General features: G+C 46.7%; 1 protein-coding gene across 6 annotated transcripts in view; it reads right to left on the bottom strand.

The window, feature by feature from the left end:
- The window catches only part of TANC1 (tetratricopeptide repeat, ankyrin repeat and coiled-coil containing 1), a 217,418-nt gene extending 207,894 nt beyond the window's left edge, over positions 1–9,524 (bottom strand). For all 6 annotated transcript variants that reach the window (XM_077829708.1, XM_077829710.1, XM_077829712.1 and 3 more), the window contains exon 1: positions 9,342–9,524. The gene's annotated coding sequence lies outside the window, so the exon portion shown is untranslated. The remainder of the gene's footprint in view (positions 1–9,341) is intronic.
- Between the last annotated feature and the right edge of the window lie 5,444 nt (positions 9,525–14,968).

Below are 14,968 nucleotides of genomic sequence, written 5' to 3'. Positions count from 1 at the left end.
CAGATTGCCCAGGGACAGGGTCCCCAGGTGTTCTGGGTTCCAGCTGCGCAGCAAGGAACCTAAAAACCTGAGGGAACCCAGCTTGAGATCAAATCAGAATAAAACCAAATTTCAAAATTTACTGCAAACTGGGAATTCCAAGTTTCAGCCAGCTCTACCTATCAATAACTTCTCCAAGCAACTTTTTTTAAAAAAGTCTGAATATGTAGAAACTAGTGATGGGCTCAAGCACCATCACTCAGATCTTAACTTCTCAGAAGTTTAGGGGTGTTCACAGTTTTGGTTCAGGCCCATCTCTTAAAAGCAAAAAAAGAAAACAAACTTGCAATGAAAGAAACAAATTTATCTTATTGTAAGTGAATGAAATAGTTAAGGGCACAATTCAAAGTCTTTAGATTAGTTCGCATTGTAAAGAATTCTTCAAATGAAGCAAAATTGTAGTAATTCTGAGCCAAACTCTCAGTCTCCAGATTTTCCAGCAATTAAAGACTTTTGCAGTTGAAGTGCTAAGTCAATTTCAGAACTATTAGCTGTCAGTTTTTTAATGTATGTAATACCTATGGTTTGTTAAAACTAAATTAAGTGCATTAAATATGCTTCAGCAAAACTACTAGAAGCCAATACAACACAAGAAGTTTCAAAACTTTGCTAAAGTAATCAGGGCTCCCTATAGTTTGCCTTGAGCCATAAAACTGCAAAGTTTACATTCACACACTAAACAAACAAACTTTCTTTCAGGGCGTTTCCTATGTTACTAACAAGTTTCAGCTTCTCTCTTTTAAGATCTAAATTTAACCAAAACTAACATTTAGTCAATTTAAAAAAAGCCCTACAACAACAACACAAACATCCCATCTTACTGGCTACCCTGTTTTCTTCTTTGCAATTTATTACATGTATGTCCCTGTAAGAGATTCAGTAAATAGCAAAGTTACTCCATCACCACCCAATGCTGTGTTTTATATACCAGTATGTACAGCTAGTACTGGCATTCACTTTGTTTAATTAGACATGTAAAGGTGAATGAATGAACTTTGCAGAAGGAAGTCAGAGGTGCAAGCAAAACCTGAGTCACCAGTGAGTTCCAAGAGTAGATCCATTTACTTAAGCCGGGGGGGGGGTGATGACGACCCTCCTTACAAGGTCTTCAGATTTTGTTATACTTTCACTTAGAATTTTTAAATGCTGATGTATTTTCCCCACACTATTAGTTTAAAATGGCTTTTTATGGAAAGCAGCAGAATTAAAGTAAATGGCTACATTCCTTATAAATAAATCATTCTCTCCCGCATTTCAAAATTGTAACTTTTAGAGATCTATCATAATGCCATACACACAATAAAGTAAACCATAACAACCTGCACACATGCACGCACACACCCCAACTTGAAGTTAAAGAAATTCACAGTGGATGTCAGAACTACTCATTTTACCCTTTTGTGGTCTGATTATTGCAATACTAGTGTGCTCAGTGTGGAGTAAACGCAAAGACACACACTATCACTGTCCCAAGGTGCTTATGATTTAAGGGGCTGCAGGAGTAGGTCCTTATCACACATGAGTAGCCCCTACTCATACAAGTAATTTCTACTGACTCAACAGCAGTACTGCTGATATGATAATCAAATCTCATAGTCGAGTAGATATCACTTATTCATTTTTATGTTGTACACTTTTCTTTGGTAGATTAACACTGACAGTCTTTGTGGAAGAACTGCTTGAAAACAAACAAAAAAAAGATGTAAATGAAACAATGCTTGGGACTCCAGTCAGAAAGCAACATATATACCAAAGGCCCAATTCAGAACTAACATAATTCCACTGTTGCAAGTGGGTGTAACTTCACTGACTTCAGAGTGAATCTAGGAAACGTGCAACACAGAATCAGCAGAGTTACATAATTTACCAGTTCCAGCTTCTAAAGAAACACAGAACAGTGGAAGGGAAAGGGGGGAGACCACAAATCCACACTTTATTGTAATTTTGTATCCACTGTGGTTCTATATAACACCAAAGATTACTAGAACTGAAAATTAGATTTAAAAAGGTCCCTATTTTCCATTTACTTTCTTATTTTCACCTACTGTTTGTATTGCAATGGGGCTTAGAAACTCCAGTCACAGACCAGGATTCCATTATGTTAGTCACTGTACAAACACAAAATGATGAGAGTCCCTGGCCTCAAGAGCTTACAGTTTTGGCAGGGATTTTCTAAGGAGCCTAAAAGGGTGTTCAATGAGAGCAGGGAGCCTAACTTTCTTCCACTCCTTTGATAAAATCCCAATTTTACATATTTGACACCACTTTGGATACAGTCACTCTCTCCCTTGCTGGAGGGAAAAAATTAATTATAAAAACCTCTTATGAACACCAGCAGGGAAGCAGAGAACAACTTTTTTTAAAAAAGGAATTTTTAATAAAGTAGTTCAGGACATTACTTAGAGAATACAAAAATCCAGTTTCTGATAAAGCAGTTAGCTGATTGCTAAAGGTTAGTTTAGGGTGTCCCTTTAATGGAATCGCCTAGTTTTCCAATGCTAGTGTTACCTCCACTGGTGTCATACTTCCAAAATACTTTAAGCATCAAGCATGTCTTTTAAAAGTTTAACAATCAAAAAGTTACCTTGTAGAAATGTAGAGCATTTAGCTAGATAAACCATATCATAATTTTATTTTATACTGGTAGTAAAAAATTAAAATAAAATAGAAAGTGCTGATGGCATACCACCAAATCAAGTTGTATAAATGTACACTAAGATAAGATGGATAAGTTTTCCAGTTTAAGATGTAAAAGTGGCAAGCAACTGTATTAGTCCAATGAAAAGGAATTTTTAAAAACAAGTTAAAAAGCCCACAATATGTGTATCATCTGATCAGTAAAAAAATCGGAAATACATTACAAGCAGATTTTTCAGGACCGGTCTCTTTATGAAGCCATTGGACAGAAAAGCAAAAGGCAGGATGTTAGTTTAGCTGTTGCAATAAAATTCAAAAATGAAGAGATCAAGGGGAAAAGATGGTATTTTACTGAATTATTGGACTCAAGGTAATCTGGGTTCTACTTTAGATTCTGCCACAGACTGTGACTCCTTGGGCAAGTCACTTAGCCAATGTCCCTTGGTTTCATCCAATATAAATTAGGGATATCTAAAAGGGGTGCTGCGAGACTTAAGTTATTGATGTTGACAGAGCATTTTGAGATCCTTGGATGTATGTTTCAGCACCATACAACCATGAATTATATTATAACCAGGTACAAGTGTTGGAGTGTCTCCTTACAAAATTTCTCTGATTTACAGTGACAAAAGGCTCCACCAAACACGTTAAAAAACAATCGTGAAAGAGCAATAAAAACAATAAAATAAAGAGTAGGCACCCTAAAGTTGCCAGTGTGATAGAAAGTGTTGATTATTGTGCATATTAGGAAACTGATGCCTCTATCTACCTCCCTTCTTTAGGAGGGCATGAGGCGAGATCAGAGTTTACAATCCCTTTGTACCCAGATAGTTTTTAAAATCCCCCATTTCAAAAAGAGTAGTTAAATAAAAAATGAAATGGTCTCTGAGAATTATCCACTTGTTGGTGTGATTCAGTCCTTGTTTCACATCATTCCTTTTCTTCATCCACAAACTAGAGATACAGTAAGCCCCAATGACTACTTTGGAGTGCCTACAATCTGAAGCATGACAATGCCTCTTGTATCTGCACACTACTTTAAATATAAAAAAATTAGATAATTTGTTAGGTAAAAGGATATATATGTGTATTTTTATACCCAATTACTATAGTGTGCAGGATAAATAGCTTGCCAACCTTCATGTTAAGGCAAAAGAACTCAGAGCAATACCAAAAAAAAAAAAAAAACCACCACCACCCCAAACAACCAATCCATCCATTATCTATTTTGTTTTTTTGGGGAGGGGTGAGGCACACTCTCGTAATTAACATCTGAACTGACTTTTCCTCCCATTTTCTAGAAGATAAAAGAAAAAACAGTGTCAGAGGCTTTGAATACCATCTTTTAGCCGAAAGAAAACCTTTAGAGCAAAATTAGGTGTTTAGAATACTACCACTGACATAAACTTTAACTTCTAGCAGTGTTAATAGGAGTCACAACAGGCCATGATCATATTCTTATAGAGATGCGAGTTTGAAGAGTTGTTGATTAACATTTTGTTGCCAAGGAAAGTATTAATCCTGATAATATGAAATTCTATAAAAGAAAAAGTGAACAGTTCAGTTAAGAAAACAATTCAGAGTAGCAGCCGTGTTAGTCTGTATTCGCAAAAAGAAAAGGAGTACTTGTGGCACCTCAGAGACTAACAAATTTATTTGAGCATAAGCTTTCGTGAGCTACAGCTCACTTCATCGGATGCATTCAGTGGAGATTGCTCAGATGTCTTTAAAATAATACCATCAGATCACAAAGTTGCCATGGCACCAACTACAAGACTGTGGTTGGAGAGACAAAATGTCTCTTTATACAAGCTGTTATGGGAAGCTGAGCAAGCTTGGCCATGAACCAAATATGTTTGGGCTCTAGAGTGGACATAATTTATCATCATTTGGACATTCCACTGGTTAACTAAACCAAGAAAGCTGGACAGCTCGCACATTATAGCATTCAGATAAACAAACCTCATATAAAAAGAAAAGGAGTACTTGTGGCACCTTAGAGACTAACATTTATTTGAGCATAAGCTTTCGTGAGCTACAGCTCACTTCATCGGATTCATTGGAGCTGCAGCTCACGAAAGCTTATGCTCAAATAAATTTGTTAGTCTCTAAGGTGCCACAAGTACTCTTTTTCTTTTTGCAGATACGGACTAACACAGCTGCTACTCTGAAACCACATATACATTCCCGTACCTGTATGTTTACACTGATAACCTAAAGCTTATTCACATGTATTCACTTGCTTTCCTAACATAATTTAATAATGACACTATTTCCCCATCACCTATTGTCAAATCACAACAATTAGGAAATCTCTGAATAGGTTCATTTTTGGCAGTTATGTATCAGAAACTACACTGGGAGGAAATTCTGAAGGATGTAAGATACCACATTTATTTCCCTTACTTCCAGATACTTTTAAAATTAAAGCCATCAGGATATATTTAAAGACAATAGCCACCAAAATTTTTGGCTGATGTAGGAACTTTAAAAACAATTGACATGCAACGTGATTACCCAGTTTAAGACTCTTTAAATAGTCTGGATGAGTAAAGGACTCAAATACTATAAATGAGCACCTTCCTGTCGCTTGCAAATTCTTTCACTCCTACCAATCATACAAGTCTTCTGTAAAAAGAAATCTCAGGTTTCCCAGTAGTAAAGCAGTAGCACACTTGCTTTGCCAACCAGGATAATTCACTTCCAAAGTAGATTACAAAAGTGCCACTTTGGCAGATGTCACATGACAGGAACAAAATCAGTATCAAAAACTAGATGAGCCGGACTCCCTTCTTCCTAGCTCCCTTCCCACAGGGGTACACCTTTCAGCTGTGTTCTATTTCCAAGTACACTTATTCACATAAAACCCAGATTTCCCTCCATCCACCACACAAAGAGAGTTATTTCACTCTTTCTATGCCAGTTACTGACATCAGAAGTGTTAAGTCATTACAATGAGGTTACAGAAAATTATGTGAAATACATGTTAAAGAAACAAATCCAATATGATTTCTATTCCTATTTGGTTTCATGCCATGCCTTTCAGTTCATGGAAGATTATGTTGAGAGCCGCAAATGCACAGTAACTCATCAGCTAACATATCTTTTTATTCTTTTTAGTTAGGATGAGATTATGAGACCTGGATTCACAAATTCAGGCAACAAAGCCACCTTTGATATTCACCTTTTTCTTTATTAAGAGATGGTACTAACTGAAAGTCCTGCCTTCTCCCCCATGCTGCCACAAAACACTTCATATCCTCCTTTGGGGTAGCTCAGTTTATCTTTTAACAATAGGGAAAGACAGCAGCATGTCACATGGCATGGTGGCATATGCCCATTCTTTCTATGTGGCTGCAGTTGCTGTATATACTTGATTAAACAAATGCAAAGCAATTTTGTAAGTTTTTTAACTACCCCTCCCTCAAATATCAATTAAAAACAGAGTAAACATTATCAGACCAAGATTTCTTGATTTCAGAGTCGTTCCCAGGCTAAGCAGAAAGTAGATTTTATTTGTTCTCCGGGAAACATCAGAAAAATCCTGAACTAAAAGATAGGGGTAAGCCATGTCCTTGTGAGTAAAATCCATGGACACGATGATTCTATAAAAACTGCACAAATAGGAGCCTTCAGCTTTCAGTTTGGAAAGGGACAAGGCTTCTTAACATCACTGTTCCCTCACTGCACCAGATGCCAGTCCGAGCTACAACCAACACCTGCTTTTTTGCCCCCCATCCCAACAATGCCTGAGCAAAGGCAAGGCTATTTCCATCAATGGCCCTCCTTTTCCCTTTCCCATATCCCACCTATGCCAAAATGCCAGGCAGAGCTCAGCTCCCCAACCCCCAAATTCTGCCCAGGTGTCAGCCCCAACTCTCCCCTCCTACCCCCCCGCCAAAAAACAAACAAACAGGGTAAAGGTACCAGCCCCAGCCCAGCTTCCCACCAGTACTACGTCCAGAGGTCTGCCCCAACCTATCCTCTGCCGCAAAACTTTGTCCATGTGTCTGCCCCCCATATACTATGTCCACCCGCCAGTCTGAGGCCAGGCCCATACAGTGTCCACATGCCAACTCCAGCCCAGCCTGGCCCATCCCAAGTGCAGGGGCCAGCCACTACCCTCACCCACCCTCTTCCTTCCAATACCGTGCCCAGGCGCCAGCCCCAGCCCCAGACCCGTACCGAGGCGCCAGCCCCAGCCCCAGCCCCCCCCAGACCCGTGCCCAGGCGCCAGCCCCAGCCCCCCCCAGACCCGTGCCCAGGCGCCAGCCCCAGCCCCAGCCCCGTGCCCAGGCGCCAGCCCCAGTCCCAGCCCCGTGCCCAGGCGCCAGCCCCAGACCCGTGCCCAGGCGCCAGCCCCAGCCCCAGACCCCCCCCCAGACCCGTGCCCAGGCGCCAGCCCCAGGCCCAGCCCCCCCCCCAGACCCGTGCCCAGGCGCCAGCCCCAGCCCCAGCCCCCCCCAGACCCGTGCCCAGGCGCCAGCCCCAGCCCCAGCCCCCCCCCAGACCCGTGCCCAGGCGCCAGCCCCAGCCCCAGCCCCCCCCCAGACCCGTGCCCAGGCGCCAGCCCCAGCCCCAGACCCCCCCCCAGACCCGTGCCCAGGCGCCAGCCCCAGCCCCCCCCCAGACCCGTGCCCAGGCGCCAGCCCCAGCCCCAGCCCCCCCTCAGACCCGTGCCCAGGCGCCAGCCCCAGCCCCAGCCCCCCCTCAGACCCGTGCCCAGGCGCCAGCCCCAGACCCCCCCCCCAGACCCGTGCCCAGGCGCCAGCCCCAGACCCCCCCCCCCAGACCCGTGCCCAGGCGCCAGCCCCAGACCCCCCCCCAGACCCGTGCCCAGGCGCCAGCCCCAGACCCCCCCCCCCAGACCCGTGCCCAGGCGCCAGCCCCAGACCCCCCCCCCAGACCCGTGCCCAGGCGCCAGCCCCAGACCCCCCCCCCAGACCCGTGCCCAGGCGCCAGCCCCAGACCCCCCCCCCCAGACCCGTGCCCAGGCGCCAGCCCCAGACCCCCCCCCCCAGACCCGTGCCCAGGCGCCAGCCCCAGACCCCCCCCCCCAGACCCGTGCCCAGGCGCCAGCCCCAGACCCCCCCCCCCAGACCCGTGCCCAGGCGCCAGCCCCAGACCCCCCCCCCCAGACCCGTGCCCAGGCGCCAGCCCCAGACCCCCCCCCCAGACCCGTGCCCAGGCGCCAGCCCCAGACCCCCCCCCCCAGACCCGTGCCCAGGCGCCAGCCCCAGACCCCCCCCACCCAGACCCGTGCCCAGGCGCCAGCCCCAGACCCCCCCCCCCGACCCGTGCCCAGGCGCCAGCCCCAGACCCCCCCCCCAGACCCGTGCCCAGGCGCCAGCCCCAGACCCCCCCCCCCAGACCCGTGCCCAGGCGCCAGCCCCAGACCCCCCCCCCCAGACCCGTGCCCAGGCGCCAGCCCCAGACCCCCCCCCCAGACCCGTGCCCAGGCGCCAGCCCCAGACCCCCCCCCCCAGACCCGTGCCCAGGCGCCAGCCCCAGACCCCCCCCCCAGACCCGTGCCCAGGCGCCAGCCCCAGACCCCCCCCCCCAGACCCGTGCCCAGGCGCCAGCCCCAGACCCCCCCCCCCAGACCCGTGCCCAGGCGCCAGCCCCGACCCCCCCCCCCGACCCGTGCCCAGGCGCCAGCCCCGACCCCCCCCCCAGACCCGTGCCCAGGCGCCAGCCCCGACCCCCCCCCCAGACCCGTGCCCAGGCGCCAGCCCCAGACCCGTGCCCAGGCGCCAGCCCCAGACCCCCCCCCAGACCCGTGCCCAGGCGCCAGCCCCAGACCCCCCCCCCAGACCCGTGCCCAGGCGCCAGCCCCAGACCCCCCCCCCCAGACCCGTGCCCAGGCGCCAGCCCCAGACCCCCCCCCCCAGACCCGTGCCCAGGCGCCAGCCCCAGACCCCCCCCCCAGACCCGTGCCCAGGCGCCAGCCCCAGACCCCCCCCCCAGACCCGTGCCCAGGCGCCAGCCCCAGACCCCCCCCCATACCCGTGCCCAGGCGCCAGCGCCAGCCCCAGACCCCCCCCCATACCCGTGCCCAGGCGCCAGCCCCAGACCCCCCCCCCAGGCCCGTGCCCAGGCGCCAGCCCCAGACCCCCCCCCAGGCCCGTGCCCAGGCGCCAGCCCCAGACCCCCCCCCAGGCCCGTGCCCAGGCGCCAGCCCCAGACCCCCCCCCAGGCCCGTGCCCAGGCGCCAGCCCCAGACCCCCCCCCCCAGACCCGTGCCCAGGCGCCAGCCCCAGACCCCCCCCCCCAGACCCGTGCCCAGGCGCCAGCCCCAGACCCCCCCCCCCAGACCCGTGCCCAGGCGCCAGCCCCAGCCCCAGCCCGCCCCCAGGCCCGTGCCCAGCGTTGCCGCTCAGCAGAGTCAGAGCTTAGCGCCTCCACCCGCAAGTTACCTGTGAGCAGAGCGCCCTGCTGTTAAGCGCCAGGAGCCCCCTCAGGTTTCCTCCTCCCACGCCCAGGCCGGGGCCCCACGCGCGGAGCCGCGGCGGGGCAGGAAGCGGCGGAGCCGGGCTCCCAGGGGCACAGACTTGCCCATGCACATTCCCAGCCTGAAACTTTCACACACACTTTCCAGCCCCACCCAGCCCCGGCAAACCCTCCGCGGCGAGGGGCACCGCTCGAGCGGCGGCGAGGGCACTTACCTCCCTTCCCCGCGGGGGCCGCCTCCTCAACCCCTCTGCCACCTCGGGCCCCTCTGCCTGGCCCTCGGTGCGTCCCGAGCTGGGCTCCTCCGCAGGCAGCCAGCGGGATGAGCTCATTGGAAGCAGGCGGCAACAACAACCGCCGCCTTACGCAGTCTCTCTACGGCCGCCTCCCTCCCCCGAACGGACAGACTCCTGCTGGGGGAGGGGAGAGAGCTCCTGAATAGCACCCAGCTTACGCCAAATACGCCCGATGCTCTGCCTTGCAGCCTCCCACCTCCGGTCCGGGGCTGGGCCCATGAGATCCCTGAGCAGCCCCTCAGCCCCTCTGCGGGGTGCGTCTGCAAACAGAGCCCTGCCCTCAGGGTCCAAAGTTACTACTGCTTGGAAAGAGGCAACCCATAAGGGAGCGATTGGGAGCGATTAGCAGCGCTAGTGGGACTCAGCCAGGCTGGTTTTGCTGTAGCGGGGGTCCCAGCTAGGGTTTGCCTTGCCCGTCCTCCTATCCTTAACATCAGCAATGCAAAACAGAAGCCAAATGCAAATTTAAAAGAATAAGGCCAGCCGATGGGGTCACCCGGGGAAAAAATCATTTGCATCCGGACTTGTGGGTTGCCCGCTGCTGTTAATCTGTGAGTTATCATGTTGTTGTTACGTTCTCTCAGTGTTCCATGTTATGAACTTGTGTATGATGCTTGTTGTAATTATACCTTCTTAACTTTCCTGCACTGCATGTTCTTGTTCAGGTGTGTGTTGTATGTTATATCTGTGTTCTAACTGGTGTGTGTGCCCTGGTGTTCACTGCTGTCATATGTCACACATTATCAGTGCTATAAAGTACTACACAATAGCCAGATAATTTGGATAGTGCAGATTACAAAAAAGGGAAGATTTTTAAAGTCTCAGTGAAATACAGTGCAAAAATTCTTCATTATTAGAGGATGAAACTTCAAAAACTGCTTTAAAATCAACCCAAATATGATGGTATCTCCCTCCAATCACTGAGTCTTCACAGGCCTATGCTGTTTGTTTGTGTTTCAATTCAAATATATTTGTATCACCTTTCATAACGTCTTAATACTTTTTATTCTATAATCCTGTTTTCTCCCATTTTTATTTTTGTTTGTTTGAAAGCAAGTGGGAAGCTTTGCAGGGGTTCCCAAAGCTTTTGCTGGCCTGACCCCATTTTAATTAATTATTTCCTCCTGGGACCCTAGACACTAGGGAGGACACCATTTTGAAGAACAACATGGCATCTGCTGTACAGTATGACCTCACATGCACTGTATGTGTGAGGTGACACCTCATGTAGGACACCATTTTCCCCTTCAAAATGGCATCTTCCACACAGCATGACCTCATATGTAAGGTGCACGTGATGTCAAGCTGTGTGGAGGATGCCATTTGGTAGAGGAAAATGGTGTCTTCCACAGAGTATGACCTCACAGGCACCACACAAGAGAAGTCATGCTGAGTGGAGCAAAATGGCATCCTCTGCACACTGAGGATCATCAAAACCTCATCTCCTGATACTTCAACACCATTTGCGGTCACAACCCACAGGTTGGAACTACTCTGTTACACTGAACATTGAAGAAGGTGGGTTTGACCTACCATGTAGCTATTATAGTTGGCAGAGGCAGTGATGACCTATAGCTAAGATTGCCCAACACTTTATTTTCACTGCACAGAATGGACAGTGGTCACGGAATGAACTGAGGTCATGTAGTTATTGCGGCTATTACCTGTACACCCCTTGCTTCATTTGTTGCAGAAGTTGGAAGGTGTGTAGCGAATAAGACAGAGAGCTGAAGGAAGAGAAAGGATGAGCCAGAGAGTGGATTTGTAGAGAGTTAGCGGGGCTGGGAATGTGTGTGTGAGAGTTGAATGCCATGCTGGAGAACTGGATTCTATCATTGCCTCCGCTGCAAAGTTCCTGTGTGCTGCTGAGCAAGTTGCTCGAACTAGACATTCCACAAATGGCCACTGTCTGTGTTCTCCTCATTTTCTGAATGCCCAACTTGAGACTCCTGGTCTGATTTGCATAAGTACTGAGCCTTCACAACTGCAGCTGAGGTCAAGGGGAGCACTATTCTGAACGTACTGATGCACGGATGTATCTAAGGACAGCCTAAAACAGTCTGAGCCCAGGGCGTGAATTGCTACAATCATTCTAGTAAAGTTTTAACTCTGAAACACAAGCTACATCTTTACTGCAAAAATAGGTGTGTTTTTACATTGAGATATCTAACTCGAGATAGCTATTTTGATGTAAACTCCTTGTGTAAACAAGGTATAGGTAGCTTTTACCTCAATGTAACAAGTAGAGGCCAACTCCGTACCCCCATCTGCGGGTTACTTTAAACAAGATAAACACTATAGTGCCTTATCAGCAGGTGGTGAGGAGGGATAGTTCAGTGGGTTGAGTGTTGGCCTGCTAAACGGAGGGTTCTGAGTTCAATCCTTGAGGGGGCCATTTAGGGATCTGGAGCAAAAATTGGGGATTGGTCCTGCTTTGAGCAGGGGGTTGGACTAGATGACCTCCTGAGGTGCCTTCTAACCCTGATATTCTATGATTTATCTGCACTAGGATTTTACATCAGGATAGCTATTTCGAGCTAGATCTTGATGTAAAACATCTTTTTTCTGCAGTGAAAACATAATGTTAGTGATGGCAATTTAAATGTCATCATTAGCTATTTCATAGTTGATAATTTTAGCAGAAACATCCATCTAATGTTCTAATCCCACAATCCCAAACTGCCTCCCGCACCTCTGCAGGTACCACAAACCCCAACTATCCCCTGCCTAGATACCAATTTCACCCCATGCAATTTCTACTATTATGCTATTATTCATTATCAATAAAAAATTTTGCAGGACCTTGAAAATGTGGAAACAGAGGAAAATAAACTGAATTTAATGTAAAAAATAGGGGATTCCTGTGCAGACTGAGTTATTTATTTTCATATTGAATTAATTAAAAACATACTTTTTTAATCTTAATGAAGCTGCTGAATAACCATTAGAGTGCCAAAACGTCCAGTTTGCCACGGTGTACACATAGCCTTTCCACTATGCCAGTAAAGGTTTAGGATAGAGCCCATGGATGTGTTGATAAACATGTCATAGGATTATTTACAAAAGTTACACCCCACCAGAATATTTAAATATGAATACCATATGTGGTAATAGAAAAACAAAACACAGTAGAAACAAGGAGTGTTAGTGTCCTAACCATGATGCAGTTAAATTTTATCTGCTGCTTGTGTTTTCATTTTGACTTTCTCTAACAGCTTAGTAGCTGAAAAATTATCCCAAAATAAGGACAGGTTGTTGTGCACAACTCACCATATGGCTGGATACAGTACATCAGCTTCTCTTCCTTCCTGTGGAGAATCATTGTTGATCACATTCCATTCCCTCCTTTTTGCTTGTGTGATTGGGCCTATCTCTGGAAAAAAGGAGATTTTCTGTCCCTCAAAGGAGATGTCTTTCTTGCATCTGGCAGCCTTTACGATTCTTTGTGTCTGAAATCTGAAACAAGAAACCATGAGACTTACAGGTCCATGTTCTGTGATGTGTTCCTGGTCAGGATCCTGAAGTATTGCTGAATAATGTGATAGTCCTCTCTATCTAAGTCAAGGAGCTTTGGGATACTATTAAGAATAAAGTCAATTGGATTTAGGTCCTGCTGTTCCACAGGGAAGCTCAAGACCAGGTATTTTTAGCTGTAGCTTGATTGTGAAGGTTCTCTACTTGTCTTTCAGTACAGTAATACGTTTGATCACAAAAAAAAAAATCTTTCCTCTCATCAGTAGCTTCCTCATGGGAGGAGTTGCGTCCAAAGCTGTTTTTCCACTTGCACTATTCCCCCGTCTGCCCCTTCAACTCAGTTGTTCAGATAATTTGTCTGAGCCAATGGATTTTCCAGCTTTGTTCCACAGAGGTTATGGCTCCCCTTATATCCTCAAATTTATTATGCAAGCTCTCAAGGTTTTTAAAGAGCTGTTCTGATCACCAAGAGCCTCATCCTGAGATGATAAATACTGCAGCAGACTGACAGCAACATGGGGGCCAAGGGAGCTAAGAAATCGGATTTCTTTGCTCTGTCTTTGTCCATTTTCACTAAATTTTTGCTACTGATTGTGGGCTCACATCTTTAGCTGCTGTTTCAGTTCTATTTCTTTTGGTTTTGTTGGGCTATTTTTTAGATGCAGCTGCTTTATTCTGCCTAGTTCCACCCCATCTATGTACTTTTTGTTAGAAGATTGTTGACTTACTGAAAATTTCTTAATAAAATATATTTTTATTGACTTTACAAGAGAAAAACACAAAAATGAAAATAAAACATAAAATAAAGTTACAAATAATATCTTTGTTAAACTACTTTGTGATTGGTAAATACTATGACTCCAGTCCTGAAAGCTCTTCTGCATGACCAGATCCCTGTGCAGAGTCTCAGTGACTTCAGTAGTACCACCAGTCACACATATCAAGTGAGTCATATGCATGAGTATTTGCAGAATTGCAATTCATCTCCTGCAACACTTTCTCTATACGGAATACACACAAATAATTATGTATATGAGTAAGTGTTTGCAGGAACAGGCAGCAAATTTTAAGCTCCTGGAGGCAGAATTTATCTTTTTTGGCTTTAGCATACCATGCAAACCTATGGCACTGTATAAATAATAAAAATAATAAACATTAACTAAAAAAACTCTAAATGTCACTCTGTTTGATAATTTTTTCCAATTAATAATGTGTTCCCTACAGTTTCTTTCATCCTCTCTTTTCCAGTTCTGATACCTCTGTTGCCTCTCCTCTCCCAACCCTTGCTCCTGTTATGTCTACTCTTTCCCAACCCCCTCCAGTTCTCTGTTCTGTTTGCTCTGTGTACAGGTTGGCAGCAAAGTGAAATTTACCAGAAACTTGACCTCTGTGCAAGGCCTGGCCTGGCAGACAGCACTTCAGAGAACAGGGTGCTAGTAAATTTTGCTTTACTGCCAGTCTGCCAGCACTTCATTTCTGCAAGGCATACAGAGGAAAGATAACAAATAAAACCCTGTCATTACACCACAGGAATTGTTGCCCTTAGGGGATAAAACTGTATTTTGTGGGTGTGTATGCCTGCCTACACCCAAGTTCTTACATTTTTCTATTTAAAAACTCATCTTGAGCTAGGGTCAACATCAGTGATCACACACTGGAACAGTCAGTGCTTGGAACTAAACTAAGAAAACTGAAAACCTCATAAAATGCTCCAGAACAAAAGCTGACAATGAATATGGCGCTTAAAGCAAAGTCAAGTCAGAAATACTGTACTGCAAGATGAGACTTAAGTGGCCCATCATATTCTCTTTTTCCTTTTTATGAGTTAATTGCACATTAATGTTAATTCTTTATTTAACTTTTGTACATTTTTTGTAGGCTGGGTTGGGGGTGGGATAGGCAGTGGTGTTTTTTGTTGTTGTTGCTCTTATGAACCAGAAAAGAAGCAATGGTACTAAACTTCTCTGAAAAAAAAGAAAAGAAATTAAGTGTCACTATTCAGTTCATGCAAGTGTTACAATCCATGAACACATACAGCCAGAGACATTCTGGTCAGAAACAGCCAAATACAC

This window comes from Eretmochelys imbricata, chromosome 11 (genome assembly GCF_965152235.1).
Source record: "Eretmochelys imbricata isolate rEreImb1 chromosome 11, rEreImb1.hap1, whole genome shotgun sequence".
Lineage (NCBI taxonomy): Eukaryota > Metazoa > Chordata > Testudines > Cheloniidae > Eretmochelys > Eretmochelys imbricata.
The sequence above is the reverse complement of the archived record's forward strand: the minus strand, read 5'-3'. Positions and strand labels throughout refer to the sequence as shown.